Raw genomic sequence first — 25612 nt, forward strand, 5'->3', positions numbered from 1 at the left:
CACCTTCCTAGGAGTGTTTTCTAACAGAATAAAGGATTCCTCATTAATTCACCTTCATGTTCTAAAGGTGGATGGAGACTTCACAGAGGTATACTGAATGAAGCTTTCTTTCGGAAAACCTAGGAAATGATCAACGGACCGACATATTTGCTAACTTCTGCAAACAAAATACACACATACACACCCCCGTCAGCTTACAGCTCCAGAAATTATTATGTGAGAAAAAAAAGTTAAAAGCTTTCACTGTCACACCAGGTGAACTCGTAAGTACACGGGAAATTTTGTTCACTACTATACTCCATTTTCATCACTCATGTCATTTATATATTAGCTTGGAATACACACTGGAGAAGGAAATGGCAACCCACTTTGGTATTCTTGCCTGGAGAATCCCATGGACAGAGGAGTCTGGCAGGCCGTGGTCCATAAGATCACAGAGAGTTGGACACAACCGAAGCGACTAAGCATGCACACCCTGGAAGTCAAATAATAAAACTGCATTTTGCTAAACTATTCTAAAATGAAGCCTCTGGCCAAATGATCGTGGCATCTCCAGCCCCTCTCCCCCACCCCCATTATTGAGAAGGAGTTGGGTACAGAGCTCTGGGTTTTCCCTTTAATGGTGAGGAACAATTGAATGAGTAACAAGTGAGGGCACAGAGGTGGTTCCCCCGCCCACAGACCCGGACGCATCTCTGCACATTTTGAAAGGCAGGCTCAGGATTACTGCTGCACCCACACCACATGCCAAAAAACCACCACTTTTAAAGTCAACTTATGTAAAACCCAGCAGTCTTCCCTGTTAGAAGCTGGAGAAGGTTGCTCTCTGCTCATGGTAAAATGCATCAAGGAGTCAGACTTTGTTAAGTCTGCATCTGACTTACACAGCTGACATTAAATGTTTACAGGTATTCACTGTGTACAGGTGATTAAAAAAAGAAGTTAGTCTTTACTGCATGGCAACAAATCAGGAAACAGAGAAACAGGTCATTGCTCAACCTTTAAACTGTTAAAAGCTGAAACATGCTTCAAGTGGTACCAAGCCCTTCAACAAAAATATGAGATATTTTCTTTTTCAGTTAGTTCTTTTGAGAGTAAAAAGTATTAACTTTAGCTCCACCTGTATATGTATTTACTATCTCTAGTCTATATACAAACTTTTAAAAATGGAAGAGTTCCAGGAACAAAAAATTTAAGTAATAGATGGTTAAGATGGTTAATATAATTGTATACAAATTTGAACTATTTTGGATAATTAAAAGAATATAATGCCAAATTTCCTTAATTGAAATTTTTGTACTTTTTAAAATTTCTGTATTTTTTAATAATCTTTCCTACATGCCTACAAATTCACAAGAATGCAAATTCAAAAAATTACTCAAAACATATTGACTTTTAGCTTCTTAATACTATATCTTGCAGGGCATGATGGTACAGGCAATAGTGCTTCCAGTAATACCTTGTTACAAAGATTATATATAATCATCCTACAGTAAATAACACAGACTCTAAAGTTTAAAAACCATATCAGATTCTGAAATATACAATGTCTCCTTCTGAACTTCCAACCGTATAGTCTTCTGAAGTACTGTGTCCAGAAACATGAAAAACAGAGGCCATTTCCAGTCTGGTAACACACCATGAATTAGTGAATTATTCTCATAGTTCTTGCTCTAATTAAGGTTAAATAGAAAAGCACCCATTCGCTATTCCAACAGACAACGAGAATTTCTGGTTGTGTAGTTATTTCCCTCATAGGGGTCCACCTCAAAGGTATGAGACACACAGGTTTTCGAGAATTATGCTGGAAACAGATGTTTACATAAGATGAAATACACAGGATAGTCAAAGTTGCTGAAAATAAAGATTCTTGGACACTGCTGCTGCTAAGTCACTTCAGTCGTGTCCGACTCTGTGTGATCCCATAGTCGGCAGCCCACCAGGCTCCCCAGTCCCTGGGATCTCCAGGCAAGAACACTGGAGTGGGTTGCCATTTCCTTCTCCAATGTGTGAAAGTGAAAAGTGAAAGTGAAGTCGCTCAGTCATGTCTGACTCTTAGCGACCCCATGGACCGCAGCTTACCAGGCTCCTCCATCCATGGGATTTTCTAGGCAAGAGTACTGGAGTGGGGTGCCATTGCCTCCTCCATCTTGGACACTAGACCCACTCAATATTATACTTCAAGCTAGAAACAAAGAAGATTAACTAACATATTCATATGGAGGGCCAATTTTTTCCCATCAATAACATGCAGAAAAACCTTAAGAGCCTTTTCCGACAAGATTTCTTTTAAGCCCTACAAATACTTTTAAGTACAACCCTCCCAGACTTAAAAAAAAAAAAAAAGTTTATTTAAAGGTGTAAATGAAGTCAATCAAATAAACAACAAATATTTACTGAGAACTTTCTATGTGGCCAGGATTACGTTTCTAAATCCCATTACAAAATTATTTAACTTTATAAAGCACGTCAATAAATAGTCTTCCAAAATGTGCCTGGGGCTGTAATTCCATCTAGTTTCTATGATGACACCGTAAACCCTGGATGGAATTACAATCTTAATGTGGACAATCAGGGTGCACTACTCTTCGTGCTTGGGGAATCCATGATGAACTCAACTTCTAAAATAATAACCACCAAGCCTTTGGCATGTAATTACAACCAGGAAGCCAAGCCATCCATGGCTAATACATGAGAAATGTTCCATTGAAAAGTACCTCTCATCTCACTGTAAAAAATCTAGTTAATACATCTGAAAAACCGCTTCATCTCCAAAATTAAACTTTCTACTTTTGTCATGAGAAAATTCCACAAGGGTTTACTTCACAGATATGGTAATATATTTGGTAGTGACCAGACCATCTGACATAACCAGTAAATTCTTAGAATCTTCCAATCTCACCTTCAGACACCTAAAATGAAAGTCCATAAAGGGCAATATATTAAGAAACAAGGGGGAAAAAAATCATACTTAAGAGCCGTAAGAAATTACTGGCATTTCTTCTAATTCTTTGAGATGAACCTGACTTCTATTAACAAACAAAGCAAAGTGCCTTGTGTCTGCAAGAGGGGGAACAAAAAAAGATTTATCTGGAGAGATTAAACTCAGGATTATAGAAAAATGAATTTAGAAACAAACTCAGAATTTTCCTGGGAAAACAAAAGACAATGATACTATGAATCAGCGTCTTTTTTTTTTTTTTTCCTCAAGAAGCCTGGATAAAAGAAGAAACACACAAACACACCACACACACACACACACACACACACACACACGAAAAGAAGCACCATGGAGATGAAGGCAAACATGCATATAAATTCAATCTATATATCTGTATTTAGGACACATATGGCTTCCTTTATCATACCTAACTTTATTTGGTACTTGTAGAGGTCACCAAACCTCTGTAAAAATCAGTATTGCCATAGCAACTAAGAGGCTAAAAAAAAAACCTCTGTCAGAAGTCCTCATCAAATCCAATATAAGGCATATAGAAACTGTCCTTTATGTAGCCACCTTTAACACCATCATGCTTCTAACAGCAAAGGTATGTGACATTCCCATGAAAACTCAGTTCCTCCAGGGACCACTTGTGGATTATGCCCACTGGGTTCCCACAGCACCAACAGTTGAGAACTTACTAATAGCATTAGCTCTTCAACTTATTTTCAAACTCCAGGCAATTGTATCACAGCGGTTACCTAAAGTAAAAAGCAGTCAGATAGGAGACAGTAGGCCAAAACAACCTTGATGAATTTCCATGAATATGAAACATATCATTTAGTGGCTTTTCTTAAAAAACTTTCTTGTTTAAAAAAAAAAATGGACTGATGAAATGTCTGTCTCTTGGGAGTCCATACCTCTCCTATAATCTGAGAAACACACATGGTACAAGTGAATAATTTTTCTTAGAAGAAATAATTCTTCTCTTTTTTTTGGCTGTGCTGGTCTTAGCTGGGCATTTGGGATCTAGTTCTCTGACTGGGGATCAAACCCAGGCTCAAGTGGTAGAATCTTAGCTAATGGACCAACAGGGAAGCCCTAAGAAATAATTCTTGAAATAGCTCTGAAGTCACAGAAAGAATAAGAAGAAAGAGGGCTCTAAGCTTAACTCCAGAGGTAAGGTGGTACTAGTCTACCAACTCAGTTAAGAGTTCAAGGCTTTCCTGGTTGAGGCCTCTATATCAGAGACAGGCAAAACTTCTGGCTCTGGCCTTTGCCCACGGTTCTCCAAGAAAACTCAGAAATGGTTAAGTGAGTACCTGTTCAACACTGAAGCACGTTAACATTGAAGGCTGAGTAATTTTCGACAAGTTGTAACATGCTGTGGATGGAATATAGCCCATCCTCGCTCAACATAATACAGCAAACCAAAAAATAAAATAAGGGGAATGGGGAAAAGAAGGAATTCCTTATACACCCACTTTCTACAGAATATTCCTGGTGACCCTTGATGTCCTGCTCAATAACAAATGAAAATGAAAATGTTAGCTACTCAGTTATGTCCAACTCTTTGCGACCCCATGAACTGTATAGCCTGCCAGGTTCCTCTGTCCATGGAATTCTCCAGGCAAGAATACTGGAGTGGCTTGCCATTCCCTCCTTTAGGGGATCTTCTTGACCCAGGGATTGAACCCAAGTCTCCTGCATTATAGGAAGATTCTTTACCATCTGAGCTACCAGGAAGTAATGGGGCTACCTAAAAAGCACTGCCATTCTAGAACTACCAATAAACTACTTCAAAAATTAAATTTAACATCTTGAGATTCCCACTAATGACATTCCTGACAACTACCAAAAGCTGGTTAAATAACTCTTCTTCCTTCCTCTCAATGCTTTACTGAAAGGAAGCATGAAAATAGATATGCTTGGTGGTGTGTGTGTGTGCGTGTAAACATATACCTTTCCTATATGCAGCAGGAATTTCCTGTCTGGTATATTTTAAAGCAAATCAAGACAATACCCTTCAGGACAGAGCCTGTGAGTCAGGCAGTATTATGGGGCTAAAATGCTTGGGACTGCTTAAGTCATAGGAAAGCAAGTTTAAAGGCCTGGGGCTATTCCACTCCAGACAGAAAAGAATGGGAAAGAAGATGAACTGTGTTGGCAATTAGAATGTTTTTTGACAAATGTTCTCATTTGTTTCCTCATTTGGAGTTTTTAGCAGCTACGGGAGAACAAGATGAAACAATCAAAAATGGTACTATTTAAGACCTACTGTATAGTACAAGAAACTATAGTCAACATCTTGTAATAATTTATTATGGAAAAGAATCCAAAAATGAATATATATATATATAACTAAATACTTATATATAACTGAATCATTTTCCTGTATACCTGAAACACTACAAATTAACTATATTTCAATTTTAAAAATTAAAAAAAAGTTTAAATAGTAAACCATAGAGGAATAAGTTGTTTTTTTAAAAAGTATTATTTGTTCTCTGGTTGGAGAAGCTCTCGGAGAATACGGGCAGTCCTGATGGATCATGATATTCAGTACTCAATGCCATCGGCAACTTGACCTTTTCCAGACTACACAGCCCAGTACGGTCATGCCTCCACTTGGAAACTAGATACATGGCGGACATTTGTTTATTCACATTACCGAAGAGGTAAACTCCAAAGCACTCCTGGATGTGTGACAGGTCTCCAGCAGCTCCTTATTCTTTACAAGTAATTAACCTCTTGATGGGCTTAGAGCAGTCACAGAGTTAGAAGCCACAACACACAGCTGATAAGTTGTAAACCCTGGGGAGAGAATAATTGCAAAATAGATTTCCAGGCTCATTGGAAAATAGATTTCCACTTACTGAAAAAAAAAAAAAAGTACACACAACTTTTCAGGAATATCTGAATCACAGAATTGCAGCATTGGCAGGGAATTTAGAAAATGATGTTACTGCAACTTCTGACACCAATAACAAGAAAATGGAGGTAACAAAGAGTGACTTGCCCAGATATAGTCTACTGGACACAAATTGGGTTAGCACTGCCTCAAGTCAGACCTGACTATCCAGCGTGGCAAACTTTCACATCCAAGCACCTTCATAAATCATGCTGGTGCCATTCTGACAACCTTCCTGCCCTTAGGTCACCCGATTACATTTTAGGAAAGGACTAGGAGATAATGACTAAGCTATGAAAACTGAGAATGCGACAAAGGAAAGGCGCGAGATAAGAGAGACAATAAGAAAAGAGCCGAAAGACAACTTATGCTTTCAGAGCTTGCAAACACCACTTGTGCTGTTCCCTGCATTTACGTGCATGATGAAATTTGTGATACAAGTCTCATGTACTCTGCAGTGATGAGGACAATTTCTGGCCAGAATCTCGTGGAATGTGTCACAGAAACGTTCCTTTGGAGGCAGGTCCCAAATCTTGACATGCCCCGTTCACCACGGTCTCAGGGCAAAGCTCCTGAGCGTAGGGACCTGTCTGTCTAGTTCACTATGATACTCCCTGGACCTGGGGAATATGCAGCCCAGAGCACATACTCTATAAAATTTACTGAAGGAATGAATAAAAACTCCTAAGAGGAAAGAAGAAGAAATATGCATAGTTTGGAAATGCATAGGCAGTATTATCATTTCCTCTAAGGAAAAATGAAAAAGATACCTATTTGAAATGTAAACAAATGTGAAAAGATAGGGTTTTTTTAATATTTGTAAAAAGTTAAAAATGTAAAGCACCTATTAAACAGTTACCATCCCTTCCATTTATTAAGTAGGTGCCATTAGTTAAGCCAACACAGTTCTCATGTTATAAAGAGCTTACAGCCCCAAGCACAACATCAAGAAAACACGTTAATTAAAGGGTGGTAAATAAATAGTTTCCCTGGTGGCTCAGAGGTTAAAGCGTCTGCCCGCAATGCGGGAGACCTGGGTTCGATCCCTGGATCGAGAAGATCCCCTGGAGAAGGAAATGGCAACCCACTCCAGTATTCTTGCCTGGAGAATCCCATGGATGGAGGACCCTGGTAGGCTACAGTCCACAGGGTCGCAAAGAGTCGGACATGACTGAGCAACTTCACTTTAAGTAAATAGTTACTGGGAAGATACCCTGAACAAATAATAAAAGAAAAAGCAACTGTAGTTGGAATAGAATAGAAATGGACGATCTAGGCACTGGGTGTTCAGGCAGAATAAAGGTGATCATTGTGTATTTTCTAATGACCACTGTATAGTTCATATAATTGACCTGTGTGCAACCACTGAAATCAACATTTCTCTCTGTGCTTTTAAATCCAAACCTATACTTTAGCAGCTCTATCTCAGCCCCAAATAAACTATCTGACAAATAATTTGGACAATTACTTTGGGTCCTAATATAACTTGCTGGCTCTCTAATGAAATAAACTTATAAATTAAGTATAGGTAGGTATAATATGAACAAATGTAATTATAAGATTCGCCAATTTTAAGGATTCAGGAAAGACAATTAGATCCAATTAATATACTCACATTCGCATATTGGGAAGTAACTTTTTCTCTGAAAAAAATTAATATGACTTTAGCCATTATAAATGCCTAATAATAAAGGTAACAAAATCAGCAACCACTCTGAAAAATAAAGGCTATGGGATAAGCATCACCAATTCAATAGACATGAATCTGAGCAAACTCCGGGAGATAGTGAAGGACAGGGAAGCCTGGTGTGCTGCTGTCCATGGGGTCGACTGAGCAAGTGAACGACAACGTGGAATAAGCACCATAGCAGGTGCTTTACACGTATCTCAAGTGGCTATTCTACCTTTTTGCTTTACAGATGAAGAAACAGGCTCACACGCTAAATAAGGTGGCAGATCTGGCTTCAAAACCTCAGTTAGAATGACCTCAGACCTAGCACAGGTCTTTAAAGATAGGAAGGTACTTTTGGACGCATAGCTCTTGATCTGTTCAATGGTGGTGTATCTGCACACCGAGCAGTCGGGCAGCATGATGGTGAGACCTAGGCTTTGGAGCCCAAGCTCCTGGGTTTACACTTCAGCTCTGCCACATGCTAGCTAGATACCCTGACCCCTCTGTGCCTCTGTGTCCTCATCTCTTAACATGGAACCACAACAATACCAAAAGACCTGCTACCTACCAGCTCATCAGTGGTTGTAAGGACTAAGTGAGCCCAGAGAACACAGTCAGGACTCAAGACTGGCACCTTGTGCCAAGGTTTAGTATCCTTGGGGATGCTAAAAAGAACACTGAATTTGGAGTCAACTGGCCTCAGCCACACACACACACACACATTATCTAAATACTGTGTGACCTTTCCCAAGTCATTTAAACTTGCTGAGCTTCATCTGTAAAAATGAGATGCCAGCTGCCTTGTATTTCTCCCCAGGATTGTTATAAGTAACAATTAATAGACAATGTATGTGACAGTGCATTAAAGGATTCAAAAAAGTGCTCTGAACTACCACGGCCACGTGAATTATTAGCAACTTTCAGCCTCTCAAAACCAAAGAGCTCGTCTTTATTACATTCTCTCCAGCCTGAGAATTTAACATTGAGCATTGGTTCCAGTCTTCACACTGGACTACTTATAATAATAGAACAAATGTCTGGTCATTCAGGACTCGATCAAACGGAACTCTATTAACTATCTCCTTCTGCACACCCACCGTGAGAAGGTAATTGATGTTCACCATGACCCCAGAGCACTCCAAGACTCTGAAGTACCTTCGGGGAAAGATTAAATTATGTTCAGCCTAGTTTATTAAGGAATGTATTTAATTATATTCAAGATCTTTGAAAATTCATGACCTAGAGAGTAATCACAGGTTCTCTGGTCACTGGAAGCTTCTGCTCACCATCCCAACCCCAAATGCGCTTTATCAGAGTTTACTCTAAGAAACAGCCCACCCTGGGATAGGAAATCCTGGGAACCCAGTGTGTTAATCATACAAGTCAAAAGAACTGGTGCTCGCTTCGGCAGCACATATACTAGAATTGGAACGATACAGAGAAGATTAGCATGGCCCCTGCGCAAGGATGCCACGCAAATTCGTGAAGCGTTCCATATTTTAAAAAAAAAAAGAGAGAAAAAAAAAAAAGAACTGTGTCCCGAGCAATCCTCAAGGACCACAGAAATAGTAACGTCAAAATCTTGAAACAACGAAAAATTTAAACTATGTAAGATTCCAACACGTTACGAATATATTATAATTTTGGCTTTGCTAATAAGGAATTTAAACATCTGAACAAGGAATAACATAAAAATACACCATTAAATATCTTATTATTCTCAGTACTTAGAAGTGTAAAAACAGATGAGTCATACTGAATATAACACTCCTCAAGAGTAGGAAAATAACATTTTGTTCATTTTTGTCCACTGTTTCACAGAAATTATGTGTATGCTAACGAGGAACATGATACACAAAGCCAAAAGTTAGACCATATTAGGGGTACGGCTATTTGCCTTTGTCAAAATCACTACAATGCTGTTACGTTATCTTTTCCAATTAAAAACTGGGACACAAATGTGCCTTAAGTCCTGTATCTCAGTGCTGGGAGGAAAAGGAATAGTCATCCATTATAACCCTCTGTTCAACAGACAGCTTACCTCTAGAGAATTCTGGAGAATTAAAGAGGTTCTCCCACCTCTGCTTGAACATCTCCAGTGACAGAGGTCTCATTACCTCTTCAATCAGCTTGTTCTATTTTTAGGCAGTCCTGATGTTAGAACATGCTTCCCCAAGTGCAGTCCAACTCTCCTCACCTTTAACTTCCTTCCTGTTCTTAGTTCTTAGTTGGGCCCTCTGGACCCACTTCAGTAAAAGTGAGTTCACTTCCCATCAGGCTCTCTGCCAGTTTCACTCATTTTATCAGTTAAATAATGACCTGCTTCTACTCATATTTTTCACTGTTCTCCTTCAAACCATGAGGACCATTCTTCAGAGTCATATACCACCAGCTAAGGGGCTTCCCTGGTGGCTCAGTGGTAAAGAATCCACCTGCCAATGCAGAAGACGTGGGTTCGATCCCTGGGTCAGAAAGATTCCCCTGGAGAAGGAAATGGCAACCCACTCGAGTATTCTTGCCTGGAGAATCCCATGGACAGAGGAGCCTGGCGGGCTACAGTCCATGGGGTTGCAAAGAGTCAGACACGACTGAGCAACTAAACAACAAGGGGCTCCTGGGCTCCGATCTCCATGAAGACTGTGATGACCATGGTCTTATGGTCATCAGGGTATTCTGTGGGCTTCCCTGGGACCCCGCTATCACATACACTGTTTCTGTGAGAAATGTATTCCAAGTTCCCAAGGGATGACTTATCATCTTTCTGAAAAGGATCCATTTATAAACTACTATTTCTACTTACGGGGAAAATACACTTAAGAAAAACTCCACGAGGTATAAATTATCACTCTGTCTTCTTACCTGTCTTACGAGCCAAGTAAGTATTTTGGTGTGTGCATACAAATCCTCAGCTACTCCTCCCTCGGATAAAAGGAGCTGACTAGAAGCAGCGTTAGCAAACTCATACTATGCAGATCCCCACCTCTCCTTTGCTTCCTGGGATCACAGAGGCTGAAGACAAATGCCCTGCGTTTCTCTAAGTCACCAGTCTCCCAGGTGTTTACCTACGTACCCCATGCCCAGCCAGGCATGTGGGACAAATCCAGCACTCTGAGACCTGCTGGCACTGACATCCCTTCTGAAGCTCCCGGTCTATATCTTAACAGGCCTTTATGCATACCTTGCAGTAAAAACAGTGAAGTCCTATAAGATGTCTTACTAGTAGCTTTGTCTTGAATCGTAAACGGCTTAAGCAGAGAAGTGATCGTATTTATTTTTATTATTTTATTCAATGCCCGTTTCAGGCTGTTACTAAAATTTTTAAATGTCATGCACACAGACAGCCCTTACTTTATATATGAATGGCCCAATTTAGCTGGAAACCGTCCTTCCTGAATCTCTCAGCCTCCACCACCGAGAACGCGGCCAGCACTGCCTTGGGCCAAACTGAATAGCTGGAGAGAGTCAGGGGTTAGAATCAGGGTATACAATCCAGCCCAGTAATTTTATAAGCTTGCTTATCTGGTTTCCCTTAAGTTTACAACAGATCAGATACAGGCAAATGAAAGGAGCTTTAAGACAAGACAACCAAGAAAAGTGGATAAGGCAGAGGCCACAGCATCAAAAAGAATTATGAGCTTCTGGGGCCTCATGCATGACTCTACTATATCAGTGTAATCACTTCATAGAAATGACAATAAATCTCCAAGAAGAAAGTTAAATTATGTTCTCTCTACTGTACTCTATTTAGGAAACTTTATACCGCATTTTGCATTGATTTCTGCCTGAAAACGTTGAGGTTTTTTTTTTTCTTCCTTCTAACAAAGTCAGCACTTGATGTATTTAAATATTCTGAGTCAATATACTATATCTGAAGGCAGTTAATTCCAGGAGTACACAAAATTAAATATTTAAATCTTTACTAGGGAAATCTGAAGTAAGAACAAAAGTGAATAATCATTAAGAAACTCTAAAGAAGTAATGGGTTTGCCTTCTCTTGTGGAGAGGAACATTTGAAGGAAAGAAATTTACTTGCAAATCTATAACTGCTCAGAAGTCCAGCTGTCATAAAAACCCTTAGGTTTAGGTGAACCCAGAGAATTCTGACGTCTCCCACAAGAATAATGTGAAAAGAGTTCTCTCCCCTTCTCATTTTCAAGAAAAAGATGGTTTTGATTCTAAAAGCTAAGAGAGGAAAAAAAAACTAGGGACGCTTTTAGTGTAATACTTTGCCAGCTCATCTCTTAAACATCCTTGCTATGTGGATATGATACTTCCATCAATAAGAGTTTTAGGGAAATTCTGTCACGGCTTATTTACTCTTGGAGGACACTGCCCTGGGCTTATATAGTGTCAACATCACCATTTTACAGTGGAAATGCCTCAGTGAGGTGAGGAATGGGGATTCTTGAAACTAGCATACCTACTGATGCATTTTATTTTAAGTGGATTTCAACTGCAGCATATACATCAGATAATTTTGTTTTAGATTACAAATCAGGAAAATTCTTTAACACATTATTAGTGACCATATAGTCAGGTCTCCCTATCCATGGGTTCTGCATCCTTGGGTTCAACCAACAGCAGGTTGATAAAACTTGAGCATCCTCAGATTTTTGGTACCTTTGAGGGACCCTGGAACCAATCCCCCTTGGATACCAAAGGAAGACTGTATTATTCAGTGCTAAGGATAAAATAATTCTAAGAAGAAGTAAATCCTTCATTACCGAATTGTTACAAACTCCACTTCTTTAAATATCTATTAACTTTTTCACCCTTGGACTCCTTGAAGACCCTTCTCAAGCTTTCAGTTCCCTTCAAATCCATCTCAAAAAAGTTTGTGAGATGCTATTTAGAATATAGCTGTTTATTCATCTCTCTAAACACTTTTTCCATTCTTTTTCTGTACTAAAAGTATTTTAGAGCTTTTATTAGCTGCTTCTTTGCACTTAAATTTTTTGGGAGGGGAGATGGCGGTGGTAATCTGTGGGAAGCTAGTCTAATTTATTTTCCTTTTTAGAATTTTTTTTTTAAATTTTTATTGGGATATAGTTGATTACAATGTCATGTTAGTTTCAGGTATACAGCCAAGTAAATCTGTTATACACATACATATACTCACTCTTTTTTAGATTCTTTTCCCATATAGGCCATTACAGAGTATTGCATATACAGAGTATTACAGAGTATACACAGTATTGCAATACAGAGTATTGCTATAGCAGTAGGTCCTTACTAGCTTAGAATTCTTATTCTTTCTTCTATAATTATTTTTCCTTACAGTTGCCCCTCACTCCCCAAATCTCTCATAAAAGAGACAAACTCTCACTGGGCTTAATCTTCAGTATTTTTTTTTTTTTTTTGGTTATCAAAAGGATAATTTATTGTTTTTTTTTTTAAAGAGCCAAAATAGTGCTTAATGATCATCTAGCGAAGCATATTCTTTTCACAGTGGATGAACCAAGGCAGCAAGCTATAAAGAGGGGGGAAAAACCCTTTATTTACAGAGGTCCACCACTGAGAGTATAGGTACTATGTAGGCGTTCACAGATGTCAGCCGAGTTCATCCTCAGAAGGAAGGCACCAGTGAGGCAGGAATTATTATCCCCATTCTACAGGTGAAAAAACCCGAGGCTCCAAAATATTCCATGATTTGCTCTAGGTTTTTCAGTTAGGAAGGGAATGAGCACAGGACTGATCTGTTTTCACCTGCACCTTTCTGTGAGGACCTTGGCCTCAAGGCCTGGGCTAGTCTTCCTCTGGCTGCATCAGCGTGTTTGCGTGCCCCGTCGTTCAGTCACATCCAATTCTCCTGTGACCCCGTGGACTGTAGCCCACCAGGCTCCTCTGTCCACGGGATTCTTCAGGCAATAATACTGGAGTGGGTTGCCATGTCCTTCTCCAGGGGATTTTTCCGAGCCAGAAATCGAACCCGCACCTCCTGCATGGGCCGGAGGATTCTTCACCACTGAGCCACAGTGGAAGCCCATCAGAGTTTCATTAGCTTCAGATGTTTTTAATTTACTCAGCGGGTGCTGCTCTCTGTAAAGAAATGACCAACCTATGCCTTCCCAAAGGGACCAAAGACTTCTTCCTTCCAAATTTTTAACCCACTTCTAACAAAGCCACACATGGAGTAAACAGCATGTCTCTTCACAACACCCAAGCACAAATAGTACAAATAAATAATCAAGTCCTGAGAGTCAGTGTGTACTGTTCTCATCAATAAATAGCTTCACCCACTAGGAAGAGAACCCCCAGGCCCTGGGAAGCTTTGCCCAAGGCACAGGACGAGGTCCCTTCCTGCGTCTGTAGGGCCGTGCTGCACACACATCTCACGCGATGCTTCCTGACTGCTCCGAGCACCAGGAGTGTGTACTTGCCCACCCCAACCATCTGTCCCAAGGTCACAGCAGAGATAATGCCACAGAGGTTAACAAGCGGGGGGAGAAAAACTACAACCTCTTGGAGTATAACTTTTAAAACTTGTGAATCACTGTGCTGTACATCTGAAAATTCTATAATATTGTATATCAACTATTCCCCAATTAAAAAAAAATTTTAAACAATGATGAAAGAGAAAAAAACCCAACCAACAAACAAAAGTGGCAACCAGGTCCACTTTCTCAGTGATTAACTTTTCACTTGCATTGCAGATTGACTGCGTTCATTATTTCTTTGAGCAGTGCTTAGAACCTTCAAGTCTCAACACATCACTCTATCATTAGTGAGTCCCGCTGAAGAAGGACTTCTCTGATAAATTATTGTGTTAACATGTGAGAGGCTAGAACAAAAATGTGCTTGAGCTGCCCACAGGGCCGGCCACTCCCTACCCCTCCCACTCTCATTCCCAATACCTAGGAGGTGATGTTTTATTGTTCCGAGTCTATCCTTAACACAACACTGGGCTTTTCTTAAACAAATCAACATTTTTTCCAGAGAGGATTAAAACACCTAATGGCTATGGCACCGTTAAAATCTGTGCAGCATTTGTGTATACATTTTCCATGTTATACGATGACACAGATATATTTCAAGTCAGCAAAAATAATAAATTTTCAAGGCCAATCTATTTAAAAAAAATAATCTCAAAACGAAAAAAAAAAAAACCCTAACTGAAGCTAAAAAGCTACGTCCAATGAAGAAAAAAACACTCATCCAGGTGTCTCTGCAGAGATGGTTTTTTTCTGTCCCAGTCTGAATACACACAAGCTGTGTGTTGTGGGGTTGGTCATTTAACTTCTCTATGCCTCAGATTTCTCATCTGTGAAATTAGAACATGAGGATAGATTAAAGCTCTTTCAGCTCTAAGATTCTGATTCTATGACTGTCCTTCCAATTCAGAAAAGTACAATATAGTGTTTAACACGGCCTGCCTTTTCAATGAAGCTAAATTTTTTAAAAGGCAGCAAAGCTCAAATAGGTCAAGAAAACACATCCAGAAAAGAATTTTTCAAAATGTAACCCATGCAACACCACGTCTGTCCAGAAATTATTAATATCTGATCTTCCAGAAAAAAGCCCCATTTTTGTTTTATGCAATGTTCGGTTCACCACTGGACAAGAAATGACGAGCCTGTTGAAGTTCTCCTGTGTTTGCTGATCTGCTGTGTATAGCACCTCCTCAACAGAAAGGAACACCTCTATTACTCACTATTAAACTGCATCGAAAAGACTGTGGAAAACAGCTCAGAAATAAGCAAGCAAAATCTTGCTGTCAACCGTCTGAAACTGTTACAAATTACAGGCTAATCTCAGAATCTGTGACCTCACCACCCAGCCTTTGACAAATTGAGTAACTATTTCCCTGTCAGTGACTATGAAAAGAATAAAAATAAAAGGGGAGTGGAACACAGTAGGTGAGGACAGGAAAGCAGAAGGAAAAACGAACACCTCTCTCCGAATTCAGAGGCAGATTCCAAGTGGTTTTCAAGGAGGGCTGAAGTCAGAAAAGCAGAGATGTTGTTGCCCTGTTTATTCGTGGTTTTTACCTTTGGCTCCTTAGAGTGAAGTCTGAAAACTGTTTGTGGGTCATAGTAAAAGAGAGCTCTAAAAGCACAATGTGACTTCCAGGGAGAACTAAAGCCAGACCACACTGCGTGAGCCAGCCAAGCAGATACTGAGAGGCGATAAGCAGAAAAAGAGGCACTTGTTTTTATTAACAGAAGCCCTCACCAACTTCCTTAGACTTCCCCAAATGAAATGTCAGACTTGCCCGATTTTGAATAAGAATCAACGGTGCCCCTTAGCAGAAACAATATTCAAACTTCAGGACTTGACCACCTAGATGTTGCTCATCGGCAATAAAAAGACATGTATACGTTACATTTCCCAGGAGGAAGCAACACGCTACAGGGTTGAAAAAAAATAAAATAAAAATTCTTCATCCGATTTGGATGAAACACACAGCTTAAAGTACACTGAATGACACCAAAAATGATCTGCTGAATGAAAAGAAAAGCCATTCTGACTCAAGGAAAAGCAAGCTATTATTCAGCGAGGGGGGCCTACTCTGGATTTCCACTCTCCTTTGCAATCACATTTTCGTGAACCGCAGGTGGCAGGCAGGTCCTATGTTTCAGCTTCCCTGACTCTACACAGGCTGGGGTCTCCCCTCACTTCCCTCCTGGCTGCGCCCTCTCTGCAGGTCTAGCTGGTCACTTGCACATACGTTCTTTGAAGGCGCTCAACCAAGGGTCTGGGGAGGGACTTCTCTCTGTATCTGGGGTACGGATGAGAAGACACTCTCCGTTCTGCCTCTCTGGTCACTATGTTTCTGCTGGGTACACGTCTCACCGTGTTCTGGACTCCCTCCCCACGTCCATTCCTGCCTGAGGATGTGATCAAAGACGGGCAGGAGAAGAGAGCCAAGTCTGAGCTTACCAGGAGATCAGGTTGTCTGGTGCCAAGCAGAAAGTCCAGAGATAGGGGCTGAATCCTGGCCATTTACAGAGCAGCGCAAAACTAGTCCTGTTCCTTTTTACTGCTGCGGTTGCCATGGCCGACCCAAACAATATACCCCGGCTTCTCTCTCTCTCCTCCAGCTTCCTAACCACCTCCCACAGACCTCCAGCGTGGGCAGGACCAGGCCCTAACTCCTTGCTGATAGGAATTTAGAAGCTGGAAAGGATTTTGAAAGGGATCATACAAGCAGGTCGGCCCTGAGGGGGTAAAGTGGTCAGCAGATGGTCGGTTTTTAGCTGCAGGGCTCCGCTTCCCTGAGTTTCCACCTAATTCAAAGTGGCAAACAGATCTTAAGAAGGAAAAGAAACTGGCTTAAAAAAAAAAAAAAAATTCATCTTGGGAAAATGACAATCACCTTTAAATTGTGATTTCACCACACTCAGCAAAATAAATGGGGGTTTTAAAAAAAACAAAAAACAAGTAACATCCTGGATTTAGAATATCTGGACAGAGACAAGAAGGGAGAGAATTCACAGTCTCAATCATGGGTGATAAGCCCTGGGAATGGCATGAATGTTGTGATTTTCTTGTTTAAAACAAATTCCTGCTTGAAGACACCACTTAAAAAAAAAAAAATCCAGACATAGAAACCACACAAAGAGAGAGAGAGAGAAGGAAGATGACCCTAAAAATAAACCACAGATGAATTTTTTATAATAATTTTGAAACTAAAGACAGAGCAGCCCAGGACAGAGGGACACCCAGCTCGGCTACTGTCCAGCTATGCAAGCCACGGTCACTTTCGGTCACTCATTTCTTAATCTAAACAATGGGGGAAATGGAATGAAGCATCTTTAAATTCCCTAACAATTCTAAAATTCTCTTTATGAAGAGTATGAACAATATTGCAACTGGGCTTGAACAAAACCGTATGAATAAGGAAAAAAAGAGATGTGAGACTGACTCTTAACAGTGGTTACGCTGCGCCCTGGGGTTAAGGGTGACACCACCCTAACTCTCAATTTGCTTCATTTAGGAAACCTGGGCCTAAAATAATAATTACAACGACAGGATGGGGGTGATGTACATCACTGTGATGCTCCCGATGTCACTGAATTGCACATGAAGAACGCACAATTCCACATGGCATGTTTTATACGTTTTACCACAATAAGAAAATAGAAATCTGCATCAAAGAGGGGGAAAAACTGTGATGAAGCCCACACTGAGTGAATGTTTTGAAGGTGGGCACCGAGTCGAAAATAAAAAACACAGAGTTGAGTTTCCATTTCCTATCTCCTTTAATTTGGTCTCCAGGGCCTGCTAAGCCCAGTTCCCACTTCTACCCGCATCTGAGAGAAATGGCTTATTTGCTGTTTCACAGAGAGGTTCCTTAGCCGTCTCTGCCTCTCTCCCCTTCCCCACAAAGACGGGCTGTCATTCTACAGAACAAGACAAATGCTGCAAATCACTACTAAAAGCTCCTGCGAGGCGCTCTGTCGAAGAATCTGTACAGATCAAAATCTCAAGTGCTTACTTGCCTAGGGACTGCCATAATTTGAGGTGTTGCTTCTTTTTAAAGAATAAAAAACAGATGCTCTGAGCTGATGAAAGTAAATGTCCTTTCAACACATCCCTTCTCTAGCACTTGAAACTCTTACCAACAAGAAGGGCTTCCCACACTCAGTTCTGTAGTTTCTGCACTCTTTTATTCTTTGAAGTGGCAGTGCAACGTGATTCTCTACCTGGGGTCAAACGATGCCTTCCAGGGAGCCTTTGGAGGGTACCCTGAAGCAGGGGCGCGCTCAGGGAGCTGCCTGCATCTAACTGTACACCCAAGGACACGTCTCTCTGCATCAGAGCTAGAATAATCCAATGCTTCTTGACAGGCTTTACACAGAGTCTCAAAGTTACATACACAGGCTTAGTCATTTCCAAACTTCTGCACAAATATATACCTAAGAACATTTCTGCCTGGATCTGTAAGCACTCCAGTGTGAACTAAATAAGTGGGAGGGAGGGTGGGTGAAGGCAGTAGCAAAGAGGCCAGTGAACTGGGAGATCTAATCTCAGCCCTGCTCATACTCTGAAAGCCCCAAAACCTCCCAGGCCTCGTCTCTTATCTGTAAAATACATAAATAGGGCCAGATCATCCTAAAACCCCTACAAGCTGGAGCACTCATGAACGTGACCACGGCCCACAGCAACCTACATAACAAGCCAAAACCAAGCAGTGAGCTCACTCCTGGGCTGGAAAGGTGAAGGGATGAAGGGTGAGTAATGAAATTAATGGTACTGGACCGCCATATGTACCTAAAACAACTAAACCTCCTGCTTTGCCCAGCTGCACGCTAAGTTATGGGAGATATGTAAAGAAGTCTGCTTCTCAGGGAAGCAACTGTAATAGAGACTGAAACTGAATCATGGAACTGAACAAAATCAAGTATATTAAACACCTAGTTCACTTCTTTCATTTAGTAAGCTTCCTAGGTGGCTCGGTGGTAAATAATCCGCCTGCCAATGCAAGTGACACAAGAGACACAGGTTCGATCTCTGGCGGGGGGAAGATGCCCTGGAGGAGGAAATGGCAACCCACTCCAGTATTTTTGCATGGAGAATCCTACAGACAGAGGAGTCTGGTGGGCTACGGTCAATGGGGTTGCAAAAGAGTCAGACACAACTTCGCGACTGAGGACGCACACAGACTGCAGAGGCCCCTCCAGAGGTCTGGACCTATTTACGTGCTGGACACGTTTGCCTGGAGCCTCTGCTGGGTTCCCCACCCATAGTGAATGGGATCATCATCCACCGAGTAATCCAGACTACAAACTCCTCCCTCTCACTCACCTCCAACGTCTGATGACTCACCAAGTCCGCTGGATGCTGTCTCATCTCCACCTCTCCAATCTACCCACTCCTTCCACCATCACTCCAAGCTCTCTGAGAACCAGGGACCTGTCTGCGTGGGGCCAGGTGGGGTCCCCAGCACATGGGCCGGGGATGAGCATGGAGCAGTGCTTCACGGCTGTTGAGTAAGCATTCCTCTGTCACCTGAATTTCTCTGGGCTCCCAGCTCACCACCCTTATCACAGCAAATGCCCAGTACAAGAATAATGGGATTTCTAAAACACGCACCTGATTTTTCACATCCCTGTTTCACGTTTTTCAGTGGGTCTGCATTCCATCCTAGATAAAACCCAAACTTCTTCTGGGTTTGGCCTACCAGGCCCCTCCTGCCCTACTTTCTAAGGCGGTCAGGCCAGCCTGACTTCAACTGCTTCTTCAGCCCAGCTGTATACCATTCTGCACTTTTTTGCTCCTTTTTGCCCATGCTGCCTAAATTACTTCACATATGCTTGTCTAAACTACCTCTCATTCTGAGAAGCTTAGTTTGGAGGACACGTGTTCTGAAAGCCTTCTCACACTCCCCTTTTCCCTCCTTCAATCTGATTTATTTTTCTTAATAAAACTTACAGAGAACTATTGTGTTTTATTTACGTATCTCCTTTTAAATATTTATTTTTATTATTTATTTGGCTACACCAGGTCTTAACTTGCAGCATGCAGCATGTGGGATCTAGTTCCCTTACCACGTATCAAACCCAGGCCCCCTGCATTGGGAGCATGGAGTCTTAGCCACTGGGCCACCAGGGAAGTCCCTTCAATTTGATTTAGATGCCCCTTCTCTGTGGTTTTGTAACACACAGGTACCACAGTGCTTAACAGAGAGTAATGGTTGAATCTGTTGCCTGCTCTCAGCACAAGGGGTCAAAGCCCACATCTTATCTGATGCTTTAAGCTCAGGACCTAGAGCAAAATTTGACATGTAATGAGGATTCAAGAAAAACATTTGAATTAATGAAAAATGGAGGGGAGGGAAGGGGAAGGAAAGGAAAAAATGGGCTCAAAAGAAAGAGAAGCCCCTGAAGGGATTCATTGCTTTTCAAAAGGTTAAGTAAACCAGTCAGTGTCAGATCTGGGTTAAGAATCCAGTCCTCTATTTTCTCTGATGCATCTTCCATCCTCCAAATCCATCCTATCCATGTTTTTTTTTTTCTTCTTCAAAGATCTCTACTCTTGAATTTCTCTGGTGGTCCAGTGGTTAATATTCTGTGCTTCTGATGCAGGGGGCATGGGTTCAATCCCTGGTCTGGGAACTAAGATCTCACATGCCACACAGTGCAGCCAAAAAAATACTAATAACAGAAAAAAATAAAAATTTTTAAATACAATTTAATAAAAGGAATCTCTATTCTTTCAAATCCTATCACCTTCTCCTGGAAAACCCCTTATAGGGTCTTTACAAACTACTCTCAAATCCTTCTTTCCTATCAGCTCTCTCTATATAGAATTATATATTCAATTATCTGCTATCTAGATGTCCTACTGATGACCCAAATTTAAAACATGAAATAAATAAAAATAAATACATTTCCCCCTGCCTTCTGCAAGAAAAAAAAAGCAACAACTCAAACTAAAAAGCAAAACACTTGTTCCTTCTAAGTCACCTGAGCTTCCCTATGCCCATTCATACAGTCATCCGAGACAGAAATGTGGAAGTGAGCACTTTTTTAATTATTTAATTTTTTTTCTAAATTATTATTTCCATATCAGGATATATGCTGTGGATACATTTTGCCTCATTCAACCTTGATAAGAAACCAAGTAACTGGAATTCAAGAAGGGGATAGGGCTAAAAAAACCCAGAAATTTAATATATTGGCCATTCATGCTTAGCACCATAACCTTCTCTTTCTCTCACACATGAGAAGACCTACTGATTATTTTATTATACAACACACCCACTCTGACAGCCATTGTCTTCACTAGAAACCTCTGAAACTCTCCATGACTATTACAGTAGGACCCCTAGGTAGTGTCTCTGTCTCCAGAATCACCCCCATCAATTCAACAGTCCACTCTGCAGAAGAGTAAACTTTCTTAAAGTACCAGTCACTTCTGGTTCCCAACAAGATGGGGAAGTTGCATGGACTAGAGGTTGAATCATCTTAGAGTTATGCCCGTTAACTTACTTAAGTATTCCGGGAACTCTTGGAGGAAAGAAGGTAGTAAAGTCTCAGGAGGGGGAAAATCTCAGACGAGGCAGGAAAGGTCTAATGGTTATGAAGTGTGGAGTGATTTGGGGAACAGAGAAGTTATTGATAAGCCTTAGAGAAAACTAAGTTTATAGAAACGTAAGGCTAAACATGATAAGAATAAAATAAAATATATTCTGTCAAAACCAGCAAAAGAAAATTCAGTCTGTCTAAAGAAAGGAAGGAAAGCAGTTTAAAAAAAAAGAAAAAGAAGTAAAAGGAAATGGCAAGTAGAAAACATTAGTAGCAAGGCTAAAAAGTCTTAATAAAAATAACTTAAATAAGTGAAATTGGGTGTAAAGTCAGTAACTAACAGAGACAAAATTGCATTTAAACTACATACAATAAGTAGGGGGAAAAAATGAACCACTTTAAAGTGAAAGTATAAACCAACGTTGAAAATAAGGAATTATAAAAAAGAAAATATGAACAAAAATAAAAACAAAATCTAGGATAGTACTTTTAACATCAGACAAATGGAATGTAAGTTATAAAGCATTAAAAATGACCATGAGGGATATTATATACCTGCAAAAGGAATGCTCAATAAAGAGGATTTTATGACCATGAACATACACACATCTAACAAAATGATCTCAAAATTTTAAGGCAAAATTATGGCAAAAATCAGGTAAATAAAAAATGTATTTAGCAATCAAGAAAAGAGAAAAAATTCTGTAAAGCAATTATCCTTCAATTAAAAAATAAATAAATTTAAAAAGAAAAAGAAAAAAGGAAAGCTTAAAAATATTTCTGGGAATTAAAATACTTAACTATTAACCTGGGGAGGAAATAAAATAGAAATAAGCAAATACTGACTTAAGCAACAATTAAAGTATTATATATCAAAATCTGTGCAGTGCAGCTGAAACATGAGAATTCACCCTAAGTCCTTGGCTGAAGCCTGAATAGGCTACAGCTATTAAGGCCATACCCATATCGCAGGCTTGTAGAAAAGGAGAATTACCAGAGTTCTAGAACAATGTCATAAAAACTAAAGAGCATTCATTAGAAAGAAATAATTCTAGAAATGTATGTACCTGTACACCTAGGAAAAGAAAAGAATAAAAATTTCAATTCAAATGATCTACAAAAAGGAGAGAAAATTATACCAAAAATAAGAAGTATTTGAAAGAAATAGTAAACCTAAGAGCAGAAATCAGTGCAACAGAAAACCGGCAACAGTTCATTCTTCAATTCCCAGCAAGACTAATTACAAAAACAAGAAAACAAAATAGAAATATTAATAATGAAAAAATACATATTGCTACAAATCCTACAAATAATAAATGTCACAAACAACTTTATGCCAATAATTTTGGCAACTTACCGGAAATGAACAATTTTTTGAAAAATGGATACAAAATTTACCTAAACATAACCAACAATATACAAAAACTCTGCTAAAAAATTAGGCTACTATCAGTTAAGAAAAATTGAATTCCTTATCAAAATCCTCAGCACACAGTGATATAACTGCTTTGAAACCTGATTACAGTGACAGTTATGCAACGCTACACATGTGTTAAAACTCAGAACTGTAACCAAAAAAGGATATTTTGCTGTATAATACTTTTAATTAAATTAAATACTTTTAGAAATTAAATACTTTTAGAACCTTTGCACAAAGAGAACTCCAGGCCCAAGTGTTTTCAACTATCGAATTTCACCAATTATTTTTAAAAGAAATAAAATCTTACAGAAGTGCTTTCAGAAAATAGTGAAAACAGGAACACTCTAACACACAGAAGAGCAGCATAATGCCAATACTAAAAGCTAGCAAATACTACACAGGGGGGAAAAAATTAAAGACAATTCTTAATGGGCATATTTGTAAAAACAATAAAATATCAGCCAAAAAATTCAGTCATAGGTAAAAAGAACTGTACATAATGATAACTTGTTCTTATCCCAGGAACTCAAGGTTGATTCAAAGTCTAAGATCACTCAATGTAATTTACCAGATAGAGGAGAAAAACTATATGATATCTTATTAGAGGCAGAAAGAGAACTGTACAAAATCCATTGCTGATAAAAACAAGCATCCCTGATAAAGCTAGAAATAGAGGGTGCTTCCTCAATCTGTTAAAGGACAACTATGAAAAAGGTATAGTTAACATCATACTTAATAGTAAAGAGCAAATTCTTTCCCTGTAAGGTGAGAGACAAGGTGTGGTTATATATCCTCACTCATAAATGAAGTTAGCAGTCCACAAATATAAGGTCAATAAAGTAAAAATCAACTGTCTTTCTTTATATAACATCAAATAATTTGAAAATGAAATTCTAAAAAATTAAATGTATCACAGTATTTAAAAAAAAACAAAATGCAATTACATTTTACAAAAGACAGGCAATGCCTTTGCACCAAAAAAGGGAGCCATTATTGAAAAAAATTAATAAACAAAAAGATATTCTGTTTTTGAATTAGAAGTCTCAATATTGTTAATATACTTATTTTCCTTAAATTGATCCCTTATAAGTCAATGATATCCAAACAAACTTCTCAAAGGCTTTTTAAAAAATTAAAGTCAATTATAAAATGTGTATGGAGCTCTAAAAGAGCTGGACCACCAAAAACCATCTTGAAAAAGAAAAATAAAATTAGAGAATACACAACACGTGACTTACCATGAAGCTGTTTTAATCCAGTATTGACCTAAGTTTAGCATGCACGTCAATCTAACAAAACAGAGTCCTGAAACAATAAATATTCTCAACTGACATTTGACAAAGACACTAAGGTAATTTGATGAGGAAAGAAAATCTCCTCAATCATTTGATACATTTCAATAAATGTTTGGAAAAAATGGAACCCTGACCCCTACCTCACACCATACATTAAAACTAATTTGAGATGGGTTAGAACTTTAAATATTAAGACTAACCCAAAAAGCTTCTAGGAGAAAATTTAGGAGAACATTTCAGCAACCAGAAGGTAAGCAAAAGCTCCATGAAGAAAAAACAAAAAACATTTATCTTAAAAAAATGGTAAGTTGAGACTTCATTAGAATTAAAAACTGCTTACCCAAAATCACAGTTTAAAAAAGAAAGATAAGCCAAAACACTGGGGGAAAATGTTGTAAGACATACTTTTGACAAAAAAAAAAAAAACACCTTATATTCAGAGTATATAAAGAACTCAATACATCAAAAAAAGGCAACCAACCCAATTTTAAAAACTGTCAAGGAATTTTAAACAGACACTACAAAAAAAGAAGATACACAAATGGCCGAAAAGCACATAAAAAGATGCTCAATATCATGAGTCATCAGGAAATGCAATTAAAACCATGTGATACTACTTCATTTAACCACTAGAATAGCTAAAATTAAAAAGAATGGTTGGGGGGGGGGGTGGGGACCAGACGCTGGTGAGGATGTGGAATGACTGGAACTTTCATATACTTGGGGAGGGAACACAAAATGCTGCAACCACTTTAGAAAACAGGTTCTTATGAACTTACACACCTAAACTGTGTCCCAGTAATTCCACTCCAAAGAGAAATGAAAATATATGTCCACAAAAAGACTTGCAAAAGAGTATTTACAGCTGCTTTCTTCATAATAGTCAAAACACAGAAACAGCCCAAAGGGCCATAAACAAGTGAATGAATAAACTGTAGTATACACACACACAGTGGGCTACTAGTCCAAAAAAAAATTTTTTTTTTGAATAGTGAACTGATACATGCAACAGCGTGGGTGAATCTCTAAAATGAGATGTTAAACAAAAGGAGGCAGATACCAAAAAAGCACCTACTGAATGATTTCGTTTGTATGAAGTTCAAGACTAGACCAAACTCATCTATAGTGAAAGAAATCTAAGTAGTGGTTGATTATGGGCGGAGGGCCGCGGTGGGGTATGGACAGACAGGAGAAACAAAGACTCTCTTTGGGATGATGGACATGCCCTGGATCTTGAGTAAGGTGCTGGCTATACAGACATATCCAGTTATCAAAACAGTGAACTACACATTTAAGCTGTGTGCATTTCACTGTATGTAAACTCTTCCTGAATACAAATGAATTTATTAAGTTAAGATAAAGATGTACTTTCCATCTGGAGCACCTGCCTGGGGATAACCCAT

At 39.4% G+C, this 25612-nt stretch overlaps 1 protein-coding gene and 1 non-coding gene across 15 annotated transcripts in view; one reads left to right on the forward strand and one right to left on the reverse strand.

The window, feature by feature from the left end:
- ATXN1 (ataxin 1) overlaps positions 1 to 25612 on the reverse strand; it is a 404850-nt gene that overhangs the window by 323532 nt on the left and 55706 nt on the right. For 2 of the 14 annotated variants that reach the window (XM_043449228.1, XM_043449234.1), the window contains exon 3: positions 5613 to 5755. The exons of 10 other annotated variants lie outside the window; for them this stretch is intronic. The gene's annotated coding sequence lies outside the window, so the exon portion shown is untranslated. Of the gene's footprint in view, positions 1 to 5612; positions 5756 to 16404; positions 18382 to 25612 lie in introns of those variants that run through there. 2 more of the 14 variants (XM_043449235.1, XM_043449236.1) reach the window with 2 other exon arrangements.
- LOC122430238 lies at positions 8920 to 9026 on the forward strand. Its single transcript, XR_006266311.1, has one exon. It is a non-coding gene; the product is annotated as a U6 spliceosomal RNA (small nuclear RNA).

The sequence above is a fragment of the Cervus canadensis genome, chromosome 28, assembly GCF_019320065.1.
Source record: "Cervus canadensis isolate Bull #8, Minnesota chromosome 28, ASM1932006v1, whole genome shotgun sequence".
NCBI lineage: Eukaryota > Metazoa > Chordata > Mammalia > Artiodactyla > Cervidae > Cervus > Cervus canadensis.